Here is a 12,607-nt window from a genome sequence, read left to right as displayed (position 1 = left end):
AACTGGTATGAATGCCATTTTGAAAAAGACAGCATTCCCGCAGCACATTTTACTGACATCCTGCGCATTTGGAATCCTACCTTGGTGAAGTGTCTGCTTCTTCGTAATTTCATGTTTGGGAATACTTGAGAGATGAGCAGGTAACTGACCCAGTGCATAAGATAATTTGACTGGACACTGTATTGATTCCTCCTATAACGATTCAGGAACTGGTGATGATGACGACTTGTTCGGATAGAGTAGTAGTCATGCAAAAGAAATTACAGAGTACCCGTGCTTCGTCAGTGAGAGAATAAAAAAAGAAACCTTGTGCTAAATTAATCAGAGCAAATAGGACCATAATTCATACAGTCAGTAATCATCTTGACAAATATTGTCAATTAATGCATTATACATTGTTCATTACTTTTTATCTCAGTCACAGTAGTTTTCTAAGGTTGATATGTATATGCTTCTCTCTGCAGAGTTTTTGGGTAATCAAACACTGATAAAGGGCAACATGAGGAATAAACATACGCATTATTAGGCTGTCTCTAATCTTTCTTCAGACAGGGTTTATCTCCAAGGAACATAGGAGATTAACAGGAGCAGTGATTTTCCTTTCAGAACGAAAAAGCTCACTGAACAGTCTTAGCACTTCCTGAATCAACAAGGTTGCACACACCTTCACAAGCATTCAGTGCTTGCAAGCTCAGGTATATTGTTAGCAATGAGGCCATCTGTTTTTATCATCAGCCCTGTCTTCCTTGGCCCAACCCTAAAATCTGGTATTTTAGGAAACTATGCAGCAGCTGCTAGTTAGAAAAAAATCTGTGATCTTATCCCCAGAAGGACTTAACAAGATAGTATTAACGTGTAACACAGTAAATATGAATACATCAATTCTTTTAATAATCCAAATAGCATGATATTTCTTGTATCATATGCTGTCAGCACACGGGAGATCAGATGATCTGAAGTGAAAGTCCCTGCACTATATGATATTCAGTACAGCCTGTAGCACAAATCGTAGTAGGTCAACATGCACAGGCTGAACATTATGAAGCTGTAGGTATAGCTCCATAAAACATAGTGGTTATCCTTGTTAACATTTCTAGCACATTTCTGCAATTAATACCCATGCAGAAGCTATCTAGAAGGCGGCAAGGGTTCAAACAGGATTTTATTTTTGTATAACGTTCATACCTTCCTTGGTAAAGAATTGCAATCTGTCCCTTATCTCCAGTAGCGAGAAAAAAAACAAAACAACAACCCCCCCCCAAGCAACAAAAACTACAAATCAAAAACACACACAAACAAACAAACAACGCACCCACACAAACCACCAAACCAAAAAAACCACACCTAGCTTCAGACCACATTCTCTTACCAATTTACAATGGAAGGCAGGACCTCTCCCTTCTCCACATCATGAACAACATATCACTGTAGTACAGTTTCAAGACACCCCCACTCTTGATTAAGATCCCTCAAAAGATACCTTGTGATGCACAAGAATGAGGCGCTAAAGGATCTATTTGACACATGCAGAGATTTCAAACCTTTCCTATTTAATGTTTTTCCTCAAGCTTCAGGACAGTGGGCATTTCGGATTAAAAAAAAAAATAATTAAAACAATCAAAAAAATATCCACTTTCCATTGCCATTCTAACTGGGCAATTTGCCAGTACAATTATATTTAGGATATGCTGTGATGTCCATGGTTTTACAAATTCTGAGAAATAGCTGTTCACCTGCTACTCCAAGGTAACGTAGTATTTCCAAATTGCTTTGAGGCAATAGGGTAATTCTGAGTTTACATCTTGTCTCTACAGCAGATCAAAAACTTACTGTTAGCTTTTTAATAATTAATGAGGCTCATCTCAGCTTTTTAAATATTTTACTTTCCAGTTACGATAACCATCAGTTCATGCTTACATTAAAGCACAAGAGCTTTAAAGAGAAAACAGCCACCTTTTCTAAGCTTATTTTTGTTGAATTTCAGCAAATTAATCAGTCACTGCATTGCTCCTCCTTTAAGCAATTGAAGTTCAAGGCTTCCGTATTGTCTTGGCATTCACTTGGTTCACTCATTCAGCTAACACTCACGCAGACTGGTGGCCTTTGGTGGAGGCCTCAGATTTCAGCCGTGTGCCTCACCAGACTTTGGACAGGTGACCTGTGGAGATCACTGGGGGTAAATGTGAATTCCAGCCCTGGGATTCAATCATGGTTGTTACTTGGTCCCCTCCAAAACCCATAGCACTTTTTCACAGGAAAGGACCAAGTTTTACTGCTCTTCAAAGCTCTGTGACTCTACCGCTGTTGGAAGGGATTTTCCCCAAGTCTTTAAATGCAAGGTCATTACGAAGATAGCATCCAGCACAGACGACACATATCCCATTGTATTTTGCTAGGATTTGGTATTTCTCTAGTAACTCTGGAGCATCATTTTTCCCCTTTTATTACTTTTAGTGCTACATCACTTTCATGAATAAGCCTTTTTCAGAATAGCATTCACTTTTCTCCAGCTCACGCATTGTATTTCTACTGTGTTGTATAATATAGGAGCTATTTTCATGCTGTCAGTTTCTTCACAAAAAAATTCATTGTCTACTAATGCAAAGGATATAAAATTTTAACTTGCTTTTAATCTTTGAATGTCTTTTAATCTGACTGTTCATGCATAAGAAACTGAAGATGTTCATATATTCACACCAGAATTGAAGTAGCAATGTATCCAGGTATCTCATGCAAATATTACTCCACATAAGAGCAGGTGCATACAATTCACATGTCTAAGTTTAGCAATCTCTTTGAGATGGTGATAAATTCTTCTGATGTGAACTCCTTACATCGCCCTCATACTGAAGGACATTCTGAGTTCTCCTGTATTGCAAGACTATAATGTAATATATACCTTTTTGGTAGGAAAGAAGTCTGTTTAGTTAATTTGAATGGAAGCACCTTAACTGGCCACACCATGTGAATCCTCTTGGCCTCACTATGAGCCTAACAATGTAATTCTTATCTGCCAGCACGTGGTTAACATGAATAATTAAAGCAGATAAAAGGAAACTGAAGAAGGGGTTCCATTTTTTTTGTGATTCTTTTTTAATTTGTTAGTCAACAATTGTAAAAGTCCTTGCTGTTAGCAAATATGTAGATGAAAATCCTTTTGCAGTTGTGTGATCTGGATAACCAGGGACAGAAATAACTTCCTTTTCTATTACCAAGTTGTTTATATCTGTCTCCATATATTTGCCTATGCACTTGAAAGGGAATAGAAGAGGATTTTATATCAGCCTAGATACTAGTTTCTCCACCAAGAATCCCATAGCTTTTTTCAAAAATTCTTTTTTTTTCCTCCAGTGGGTAAATGGGAACAATTCAACAGACACATTTCCACTATGAATATTAATAGAAGAAAGAGAGGTAGGATGGTTGGCGTACAGGCATGTTAGGAGTTAACAGCAGGGCTCAGGAAACAATCAAGGGTCAGTTTGTGCTGCAGTGGTGGGTTAATAGTCAAAGGAAGATCATTCTGCCTCATCTGAAATAGCGAATTGTGTCCAGAGATTAAATCACAGTTATCTGATAAACTGCAAGAACAACAGTTGGTGACCTTTAACATTAAACTGAACATACAAAGCACGTGTCTTTGATGTGAACAGTGCTGCTGCGAGAAGGTGGAAGCTGGATGGTATTTCTCTCTCCCTGTTGTTCCAGGCAGTATCTCTAAAAGAGCTTTCATTTAAGTAGTCTTATTAGAACCACCCCTGCAGGGCACACTTATTTTCTGGGACTGAACCATTTTCTGGTCCCTTTTGTTCAAAAGGCCACAAAAACTAGCCAGCCTTAAAAACAGTCAGTATTCCAGGTTCAGACATTGTCAAGGGTGCTCTGTGGGCATTGCAGAGATTCTAACCTACATGCAACACCATTCATTACAAAGGAATTTATAAAAGCTTTGTAATTCAAAATGTAATCAACTTTCCCATAACATATAGTTATTTAAATGGAGCCTAATCTAAGAAACAGTGCTCACAGAAAAAGCCAAAGTTCTTGTTCTAGCCTTACTCTGCATCTTTCTATTATTACTCTCACTCAATCTCATTCGGTAACAATGTAGAACAAGGCACACTGCAATTTCTGTTTCCTTTAGAAGTATTTTTTTTTTTTAATCCTCTTTGAAAATAATAAATAGCTTAGTTTTAAGAACAGGGAGGAATACCCACAGCCTAGACTTCTAATTGCCTGGAGAGAAAATGGTGCAGCATACACAGATGTTTCTCAGGACATCTGTAAATATCAGTCCTTCTTAGCGTATGTCTTCTGTTTGGGGAACAACCCAAGACCTCTTCCGACTTCCCAGCAGATAGGAAGGTGTAGCTACCTCATCTCTAGCAGCTATCGATGTTTACCCTATGCTGAAACTAGCTTTGAAGTGGAAACTACATTTTATATTTAAAATACACACATATACACACTACAGTTTATATAGAAAGATGAATAAATGAGCTTTCCTAGAGGCTACACTTGTTTTGGGGGGGTTTTGTTTGTTTGTTTGTTTTTAAAGTCCTTCCTCTGCCATCTCAAATGGAAGAGCAACCAACATATTATTTATAAGAAGGAACTATGTGGAACCTATAAAATAAGCTATATATGCAAGGTAGCAGAACGTTATGCTACTCCAGGAGAAACACCACCGCCTATCTGCTGGGGGGAAGTTACTTTTTCCAGCCCTTCAGTGGTGTGAGTCTCCTCTTTACGCCTGACTCAGCCCTGCCGGCCAAAGATAAATACGGGAGAGGGCAGAATACACGATGTGTACCAAGCAGCCCCTAGACACTGCACAGCATAGGTATGGAATGGTGCTTGGCTGTATGGCAAGTCCTGCACTCCGATTTACCAATGCTCTAACCAAATGGTTCTTCTATAGTAAGCAACAGGGATTTTAAAGAAAGGGATCTCCCCCCCCCCAGTTTTTCAAATAGTAATGTTTGAGTAATTTAATTTCTATAGATCTTTCAGTGTCCTTGAATTTTGGTGGCTCCTTTAGCAACAAAGAAACTAGGTGATTGAAATCTTCCCAAGAATCAATATCTGTTTTGCTATTATTGACATTCCTGCAGCTGTCTAAGCAGAAGTCCTAGTCCTATTCAGACAAAATCTGAGGGAATGAAATTGCTTCTTAATGGTATGAGAAAACTCCTTGATTTATGCAGGCACATACTGCTGTCGCTTTTACAGATACAAATGATAATGTAAGTCATACCATGGTGTATGACATCAACACCATAATTCATATGGAAGTGCATAACAACACTGCAAAACCATTTCAATTATTTAAAAAAATTCAAGTCACCTTGAAAGAAAGGCCGAAATATATCACATATGCTACCACCTCTTAAAGAAAGATCTTTGGATTCCAGCATTTGTTAACAGGTTTCTATCTTCGCGCCCACTTCCTTACATAACTAGCTAGATCAGTATTTCAGTTGTCATTATTTTCTAAGCAGTAAACATCAATCATTCCTCTACATATTTTTTTTCTTAGTAGATTACTACTATTGAAGACTGGAGATGAGGATGGAAAAAGAAATAGGATTATTTCAATAGGAAAAGTCCTAAATAAGCAGCAGCACATAGCCACAAGCACTCTAGAAGGAATGTTCGAGGTATATATAAGGTGGATATGATTCCTGCAGCTCAGTTAGTAGTTCAATTTCAGAATTTTGTTGCAGATATCATCTTTATTAGCTCTTTTACAGAGTTTCAAATGATGTGAGCAGCTTAATGATTGCTGAAAGATGCTGGTTAATAGAGCCTATTGAATAGTTCAATGCAACTTAAGGAAAATACAAAACTTCATAATTTAAAAAGTCTCATAAATTTGAGCCAATTTAATAATAATCAGAAGTGGATAGCTGATTTACAGATTCATAAACGCATATAGTAGGCAACAGAACACAAGTCAGCTGCTCACCAGTTGTTACTGTTAGAGCTAGCAAGAATTTCATCATTACTTTCTCATTTTCTCTGTGGAAGTAGAAAGTAAAGTTTGTAAAGAATGGAACTTTTCTGAGGAAAGTTTTGGCTTTTTAGTGTTTTTTTCCCCCCAATATAGATCAGGTTTCCTGCCTGGGCTACATCTTCCATGAGCTGTCATCTGCCCTATAGCTACCTCTTTAGGTCACATTAGATGTAGTTCAGTCAGAGCTCAACCTCCCAAAGAGAAGACATGAGACATCTAGATCACAGTTCAAGCAGACTGCTGAGGTAAAATACAGAATTATTTGCCAATGACATTTTTTCAAACCTTTCCCTCTCAGAATAAAAAGAAAAATTATTATATTGCTACATTTTTTCCAAATTCTATACGAGAAGCTTATGTGCCAAAATACCAGAATTTATCACAGTAAAAAAAATTACTGCTTTTGCCCCTAAGCTGGATCTGCGCCTATGAAAGTAACTTTACTTTAATGGGTAAAATAGGATTCTCATCATACTTATTTCCAAGCCCTAACACAGAGTTTCTGAAAAAAGTAATAGGTTTGGGTCCTGCTTATAAAATTGTATTCATTCAAAGTTCTTTGTTTATGAGAAAATAGGGGAAGAAATATATTGTCCATCACAAAGTGGACTGTTATACTTCCAGAGTGATTTGTTTCACTGCAGTGGTATTTATCATGTTGATCAAATAGACCGTGGATCTTAAAATTGGAAGATTTTTCCTGTTAATTTGAAACAGCACCTATACATGCTGCTGTGACATCAACATAATACCCTAAAGCCACAGCATCTGAAAAGATTTATTTTCTGAGCCCTTATACAGCCACATTCTCGTTGCTTCTGACATTCTCAATTTGCAGGCTGCTGGTGATCCAATCTTATTCATTCTGGCTCTATAATAAGGATGTCAATGCAAGAAGAGAAAAGTCATTATCTGATAGCCAGCAGACATGATAAAAAGGCAGAGTCAGATATCTCAGAGGAAAGGCCACCCTTTCTGCCTTGGATGAGCTTCTCAAGGTCATGGGCGGCTTTTGTACCTGTAAGTATGCTCCAAATTTACTTTAAACTGAGTGCATCAGATAAAACTGAAATGTCCCTATCACAGAGTCTCATGTCTGAATAAGGTTTTGATTTTTTACTATTAATCAGGGAAAAGTTTTAATTATAATTAAAACATATATACGCAGTGAGAAAGATCAAAGAGGCAATGTGAGCTGCAGAGAAACTTAGTCTAAATTTATGGGTCCTGCCTGGTTAATGGCATTCATATGGATTTGGATTATGCTGAACTATCTCCCACAGTAACAATAATCAGGCAAGACTAGTTAACCATAGAAAGATTTTCACCTCAAATTTAAAAATAATAATGAATATCATCTGGTTTTGGGAACTGTTTAAATGTCACAGTTGCAGCAACTGACAGCAAAAATTTATTCATACATCAACTTTGTCAAATAACTGGTAAGTACCGTTCCAGAAGACAAGCTACCATCAAGCACAAGTTAATGGGCTCTTATAAGCAGTAAATGGATGAAAGTTTGAGCTGCAATATACATGAGCTAAACTAGATCAACCAATCTTTAATCCATGAGTATGTACACCATACGATGCCCTTCACAAGCCACATTAAGGTAAAAGTTTGAAGCAATCCCTATGCAGTTATTATTGAATATCAATTGTAGCTTAAGAGGCTGTTTAATTTTATGTGTGCAAATCAGAAAAACAGAACAGGAAGACAACACGTGACTGGCTCCTAGGCTGCAGGTAGCAGAGGCAAGCAGTGTAAGAGAATTAAATATGCTCCTGGGCCTCCTGACTGAAAACTCCTTTCCCCGTACTATTTGTATGGCTCTTGTAAAACTGATTTATAGAGGATGTTTCCCAGATTATTCTAGTCTTCCATTCACTTGCTCAACTTCGCTACAAGAGAATAAGATAAATGCAAAAGCACCAATAGCCTTGCCTGATCTTAGCATCATCATGTTCCTTTTAAACACTATTTAACATTAAACATACTAAGGTAGCAGTTCTTACCTGCCTCCTGTATCTTTCTAGAATATAGGAAGAATCTGATGCACAGTGTTCCCATAGCTGAACGAGTACAACTGGTGAGCTGAATGGTTTTATTCTTTTGATGTTAAACACACACAGATGTGAGTTTGCATTGTAGCATGACAGTCTGCACTACTGTATAGCTGCTTTAGAGAGCAAGAACCCAAACATTCAATGCATTCAAATGTTAAGGCAGTGCCACCTAATTCATTACACTTGACACAAGCCATTGCCATAGCCAGACCTACAAAACCCTTTCTTCAGTGACCAATTTTCCATCTTCCATACTTTAATGATAGCTACAAACTCCCTGTACTTACTCAGTTTTTAAGTCTTTCTGGGTCCCTAGTTATTCCTGCCTTAATAAGTTGCCACAGCTGCTGTACATCTTATGTGATGGAGCACTCAACAAAAGGTGTGCCAAGATTAATCTTTCACCAGAGGCACAGAAGGTAGTCTTGCAAGAAGACAAAAAGTAGATTGCAAGAAGCTATTTGAGGAGAACATAGTTTCTTCCCTATCTAAACTGGTCAGAACTAGAAAAAGCACAGCATTTTCCTCTTTTTTATAATGAGGGGGGTGGGGAGGAGCATTCGGTTCCAGTTTTATCATTAAGTGGGACTCTTAACTAGGGAGTCAGAAGAAAGCATAGATCTATGCAGTGTCCCATGGAAAATGTGCTGATTTCAATATCATATCTGAAAAGCTTTTCCTTTTATGGAATTACTGAAATTTTTTTAATACTTTCACTAAACCTAGGGATTGGAAAGGTTAAAAAAATAAAATCAAACTTGTTAAATTGCCATTCCGTTTAAAACTGGCAGGTTGTTTGCACAAAAATAGGAGAGTTGAACAAAGTATAAATGTAAATCAAATACAAGCCAGATTTCAATCTGAAGCCACTCCTGATGTATACTTGGGATAACCAAGGTAAGTCCCATAAGCAGATGACATCCGGCATTTATCTAGCGTGAGAGGTTCCAGCCTTCCTCAGGATCCAGATGGAATAGTGTTGAATCCAACAGAGACACTTTTTTTTCCTAAAAAGATTTAGCTCCTATGGGGCCTTTGCATTCAATTACTTGAATAATATCCCTCTCTCCCTTGCTACAGTGATGCCCTGCACAAAGCCGGCGCCTGTGATCCAAAACCTTTTTCAGCTTGTTTTTGTAATGCACCTACCTTACGCATTTTATGAACTCCTGCCTGGGAGCTACAGAAATAAGCAGTGTGATAGCAGCCTGATAGCAGCTGCAGCCAGAGGCTCATTTCACAGCACAGCAGCAAGTGCAGAATCCAATTGGTCACTCTTGGCCAGACTAAATCATCTTTGAACAGGAACTGTTCATAAAGGCAGAATCAACAAAATCCTCATCAATTCCACTAATTTAGCTTATCTGTGTGCCTCACTGGGACCTCTCAACTCCTTCTGGCCATCTGTCAGTCTCCTCCCCTTGATAAAGAGACTGCATATTCCAACACTGTCCCAACTAGGTATTAAAAAAGTAAGGATATCAGAACCATGCTTTAAGTTGCTTCGGTGTTTGAGACACATACTACGCACTGTCCTATACTTCCTCCTACTCATTTCCAGTCCTGTTTAAAGGTAATAGGAGGTACTAGATCACCAACCCCAAACAACTTGTGTAACCCAGGGCGTACATGTAACACAACATTGTTCAACCAGTGTGGTTCAGCTCTAGTTCAGCAAATAATCACTAAGCCCATCTGTCCTCAGGCAAGGCTTAACTGAGGCTGGCAGGGATGTAGAGGTCTGTGATTCTGCACATAAAAACCTTCCAGTACACATCAGCACTTCTTCATGAGCTGTTCATGTACATTTCAGTCTGGGAAACAAAACCACTCCATGTCTCATCCTCTCCACCAGTGATAACACGAATTATCATCTTTCTTAAGATTATAGAGAGATTTTAAACCAGGGGAAGAGATTTGGTTATCTTTGTAAGATCCAGCCTTAAAATCATGTCTTGATTTTTAAAGGGAACAAAGAAAACCCTATCAATTACAGGGACTGTTGTGGTTTCACTAGAGCTGATATGCCTTCAGAAAAAAAAAACAAAACCAAAAAACCCACACCTATTTCAGTATGGAGAGAAGCAATTTTCTTTTTCCCTTCTGTCTCATCTGGGATACAAGCAGGTAAAAGGCAGTGAAGAAGAGAGAAGCCACTCCTAATAAAGGGGGGCTATATCTTGGATGAACCAAGCTCCCATGACACATCTGCACACCAAGACATTTCACTCTGACAGGATCTGACCCAACTGAAACTTCAACATTACTTACTGCCAAGTTAGAAAGGGATAAGAAGTGTCCCTCCAAAGACAGGTTAATGAGAAGGAGAAAGCACAACATACACCAAAAAAGTCGAGTTGTACTACACCTCCTTCAGTTACGTGGAGTTACTTTACAAGTTGGTCTGTTGAGATGCAGGAGCAATGGGTAAGATAAAATATGTGATATTTAAGGGATTTTGCAGGTTGATAATTTATTGTCTAACACTGAATGGATAGCGTAGGCAATTTTCCACTAGTACGCTCATTCTAAATTAAGTGTTCGCTCAGCCATATGTGCCCCTTTCATTGTATTCATGGCTGCAACAGCCAGCATGTTCCATTTGTGCGTGTCTGGTTAGTTACACAGCTCCCATCACTGGATAAAAGCAATGGTTTGTGCATCCAATATAATTCATATTTAGAGGATTAGATATAAAATATTCATACTTGATGAATTGTTTACAATTTGCAGTTTCATGGAAAAAATACAACTTACCTCAAAAAAAAAAGTTAGCACTCTGCTATTGCTGTTATATTTATGGGTTTTACATAAATTTCCAGATACTTCTATTCTGAATGAAAAAACATAGCATTTTTACATATAGAAATGTACAGGTTATCAAAAGAAGATGTATTTGGATAAGAGGAGAAAAATCTGTAAGATGTTCCTTTGCCAAAAGTAATGTAAACATCTTTTGCCCCCAAAAAATTCAAAACCAAAGAATTTATATCAACATAGCATCTCATTCTGTAGTTGTTAGTTACCTGAGCAATTCCCATAGCAGTAAGTCAGTCTGTAAAGTCTGGGGGACTAGACTCACAGTGTCAAATTGAAAATAATACCATAAGAGAAGTTTATCAGCTACATATTGTTTTAGGATCTAGGCTAAGGGGAGTTATTCATTCCTTCTAACAAAAGCAATATTGCAATATATCTTGTCTTTACCAGAGACTGGGTTCAATTAGATTAAGAGCATAAAAAAAGAGAAAGATTCATGATGGTAAGAAACAAGAGATAAAATAGACGAGATCTGAAACAGCTACGGAAGCCCTGAAAACGTGCTAGATAAATGGGCTGTCTTGAAATAAAAAATAACACCTCAAGTACAAGTGGAGACTGTAAGAGAGTACTTTCTATTTGAAGTCACATGTTAAATTCCTATAAAGCAAAATAGGACCAACTATTGGTGCTCACACTGAGTGGCACCACAGGAATCTCCAAAATAGTCAACGTGTTAAGATACCAGCTGGCTTCCACAGCTGAACAATACACAACAACAACCAAAAAAAAAAAATCTAGTCTACTCTTCTTTTCTTTAGACAGTACCTTCCTGGTAAGAGGATCATTTAGAAGTTGTCCAAGTTTCAAAAGATCTTGAAAGCACTCACTGCGGCCTCTTTTCTTTCTCTCTGAACTTGACAGTAAGTTTATCACCAACTCCAGTTTCAGTACTACTTGTCTTCAATTTGAAGACCACAAGCCTGATAGTGCATGGAGCAACCACGCACCCAAGGCTCATGTTCTCATCATGATGGCAACAAAGTTGATTCTTCCCTTTTATCTTTGCAAATCAGCCAAAATTACCAATAAAGTATCCACCACTACTTTTAGTTCACATGTCAATTCCCTGTGATTGATATTTAAATTAACTGGCACTGCTGTGATATTTGCATCTTTCAAAGACAGAATTTGCAAAAGTCTGAATAAACAAGGCTATGAAAAGCCAGCAGGAGTACACACTTGTTGGACACATTACCAACAGAGATAGTTAAAGAAATGGTACAAATGAGAAACACAATTAGAATTTTGTAAATTTTGAGGAAGTTTAGTTCTAGTGCAATGGTGGTAAGACCAGCAGAATCTACCCTTCAAACATATATCCCACACCCAAAAAGTCTTTGCGCTAAGAGTATTAAGACAGACAGTTTTCCATACCCTTTTGATTTAATGCTACAGAATCAGTTTAATTTTCAGAAAATTCAGTTTTCTCTTTTGGCATAAAATGCTTTGTAAAAGCTCAGCACATTTCTTGGCCGTCTATCTTAATTGCTCATAAAGATTCTCAGCCAACAGTCAAGTGCTTCTAAAAAATTAACAAAAAAAAGAGAACATACTACATCCTAATTCCCCAGGTTTTTTATATTTCTAGTCAGTTCTCTCAATGTCACGCATTAGCCAATGATAATATACATTGGCTTGAAGCCATCATCTTCTTTTTAAGCTTATTGTGACTGCAAGACACTAAGTGGTATATCCCAAAGGA

General features: G+C 37.8%; 1 protein-coding gene and 1 long non-coding RNA gene across 6 annotated transcripts in view; both read left to right on the top strand.

Moving 5' to 3' along the window:
• The window catches only part of BEAN1 (brain expressed associated with NEDD4 1), a 64,297-nt gene that overhangs the window by 29,494 nt on the left and 22,196 nt on the right, over positions 1 to 12,607 (top strand). The gene's annotated exons all lie outside the window — the stretch shown is intronic.
• Positions 5,537 to 12,251, top strand: LOC142087321 (uncharacterized). Of its 2 annotated transcripts, none has more exons than XR_012675414.1 (3): positions 5,537 to 5,660; positions 6,855 to 7,040; positions 11,771 to 12,251. It is a non-coding gene; the product is annotated as an uncharacterized LOC142087321 (long non-coding RNA). The 2 variants fall into 2 exon arrangements; XR_012675413.1 differs by lacking the exon at positions 5,537 to 5,660 and adding an exon at positions 5,892 to 6,261.

The sequence above is a fragment of the Calonectris borealis genome, chromosome 12, assembly GCF_964195595.1.
Source record: "Calonectris borealis chromosome 12, bCalBor7.hap1.2, whole genome shotgun sequence".
In the NCBI taxonomy this organism is placed as follows: domain Eukaryota; kingdom Metazoa; phylum Chordata; class Aves; order Procellariiformes; family Procellariidae; genus Calonectris; species Calonectris borealis.
The sequence above is the reverse complement of the archived record's forward strand: the minus strand, read 5'-3'. Positions and strand labels throughout refer to the sequence as shown.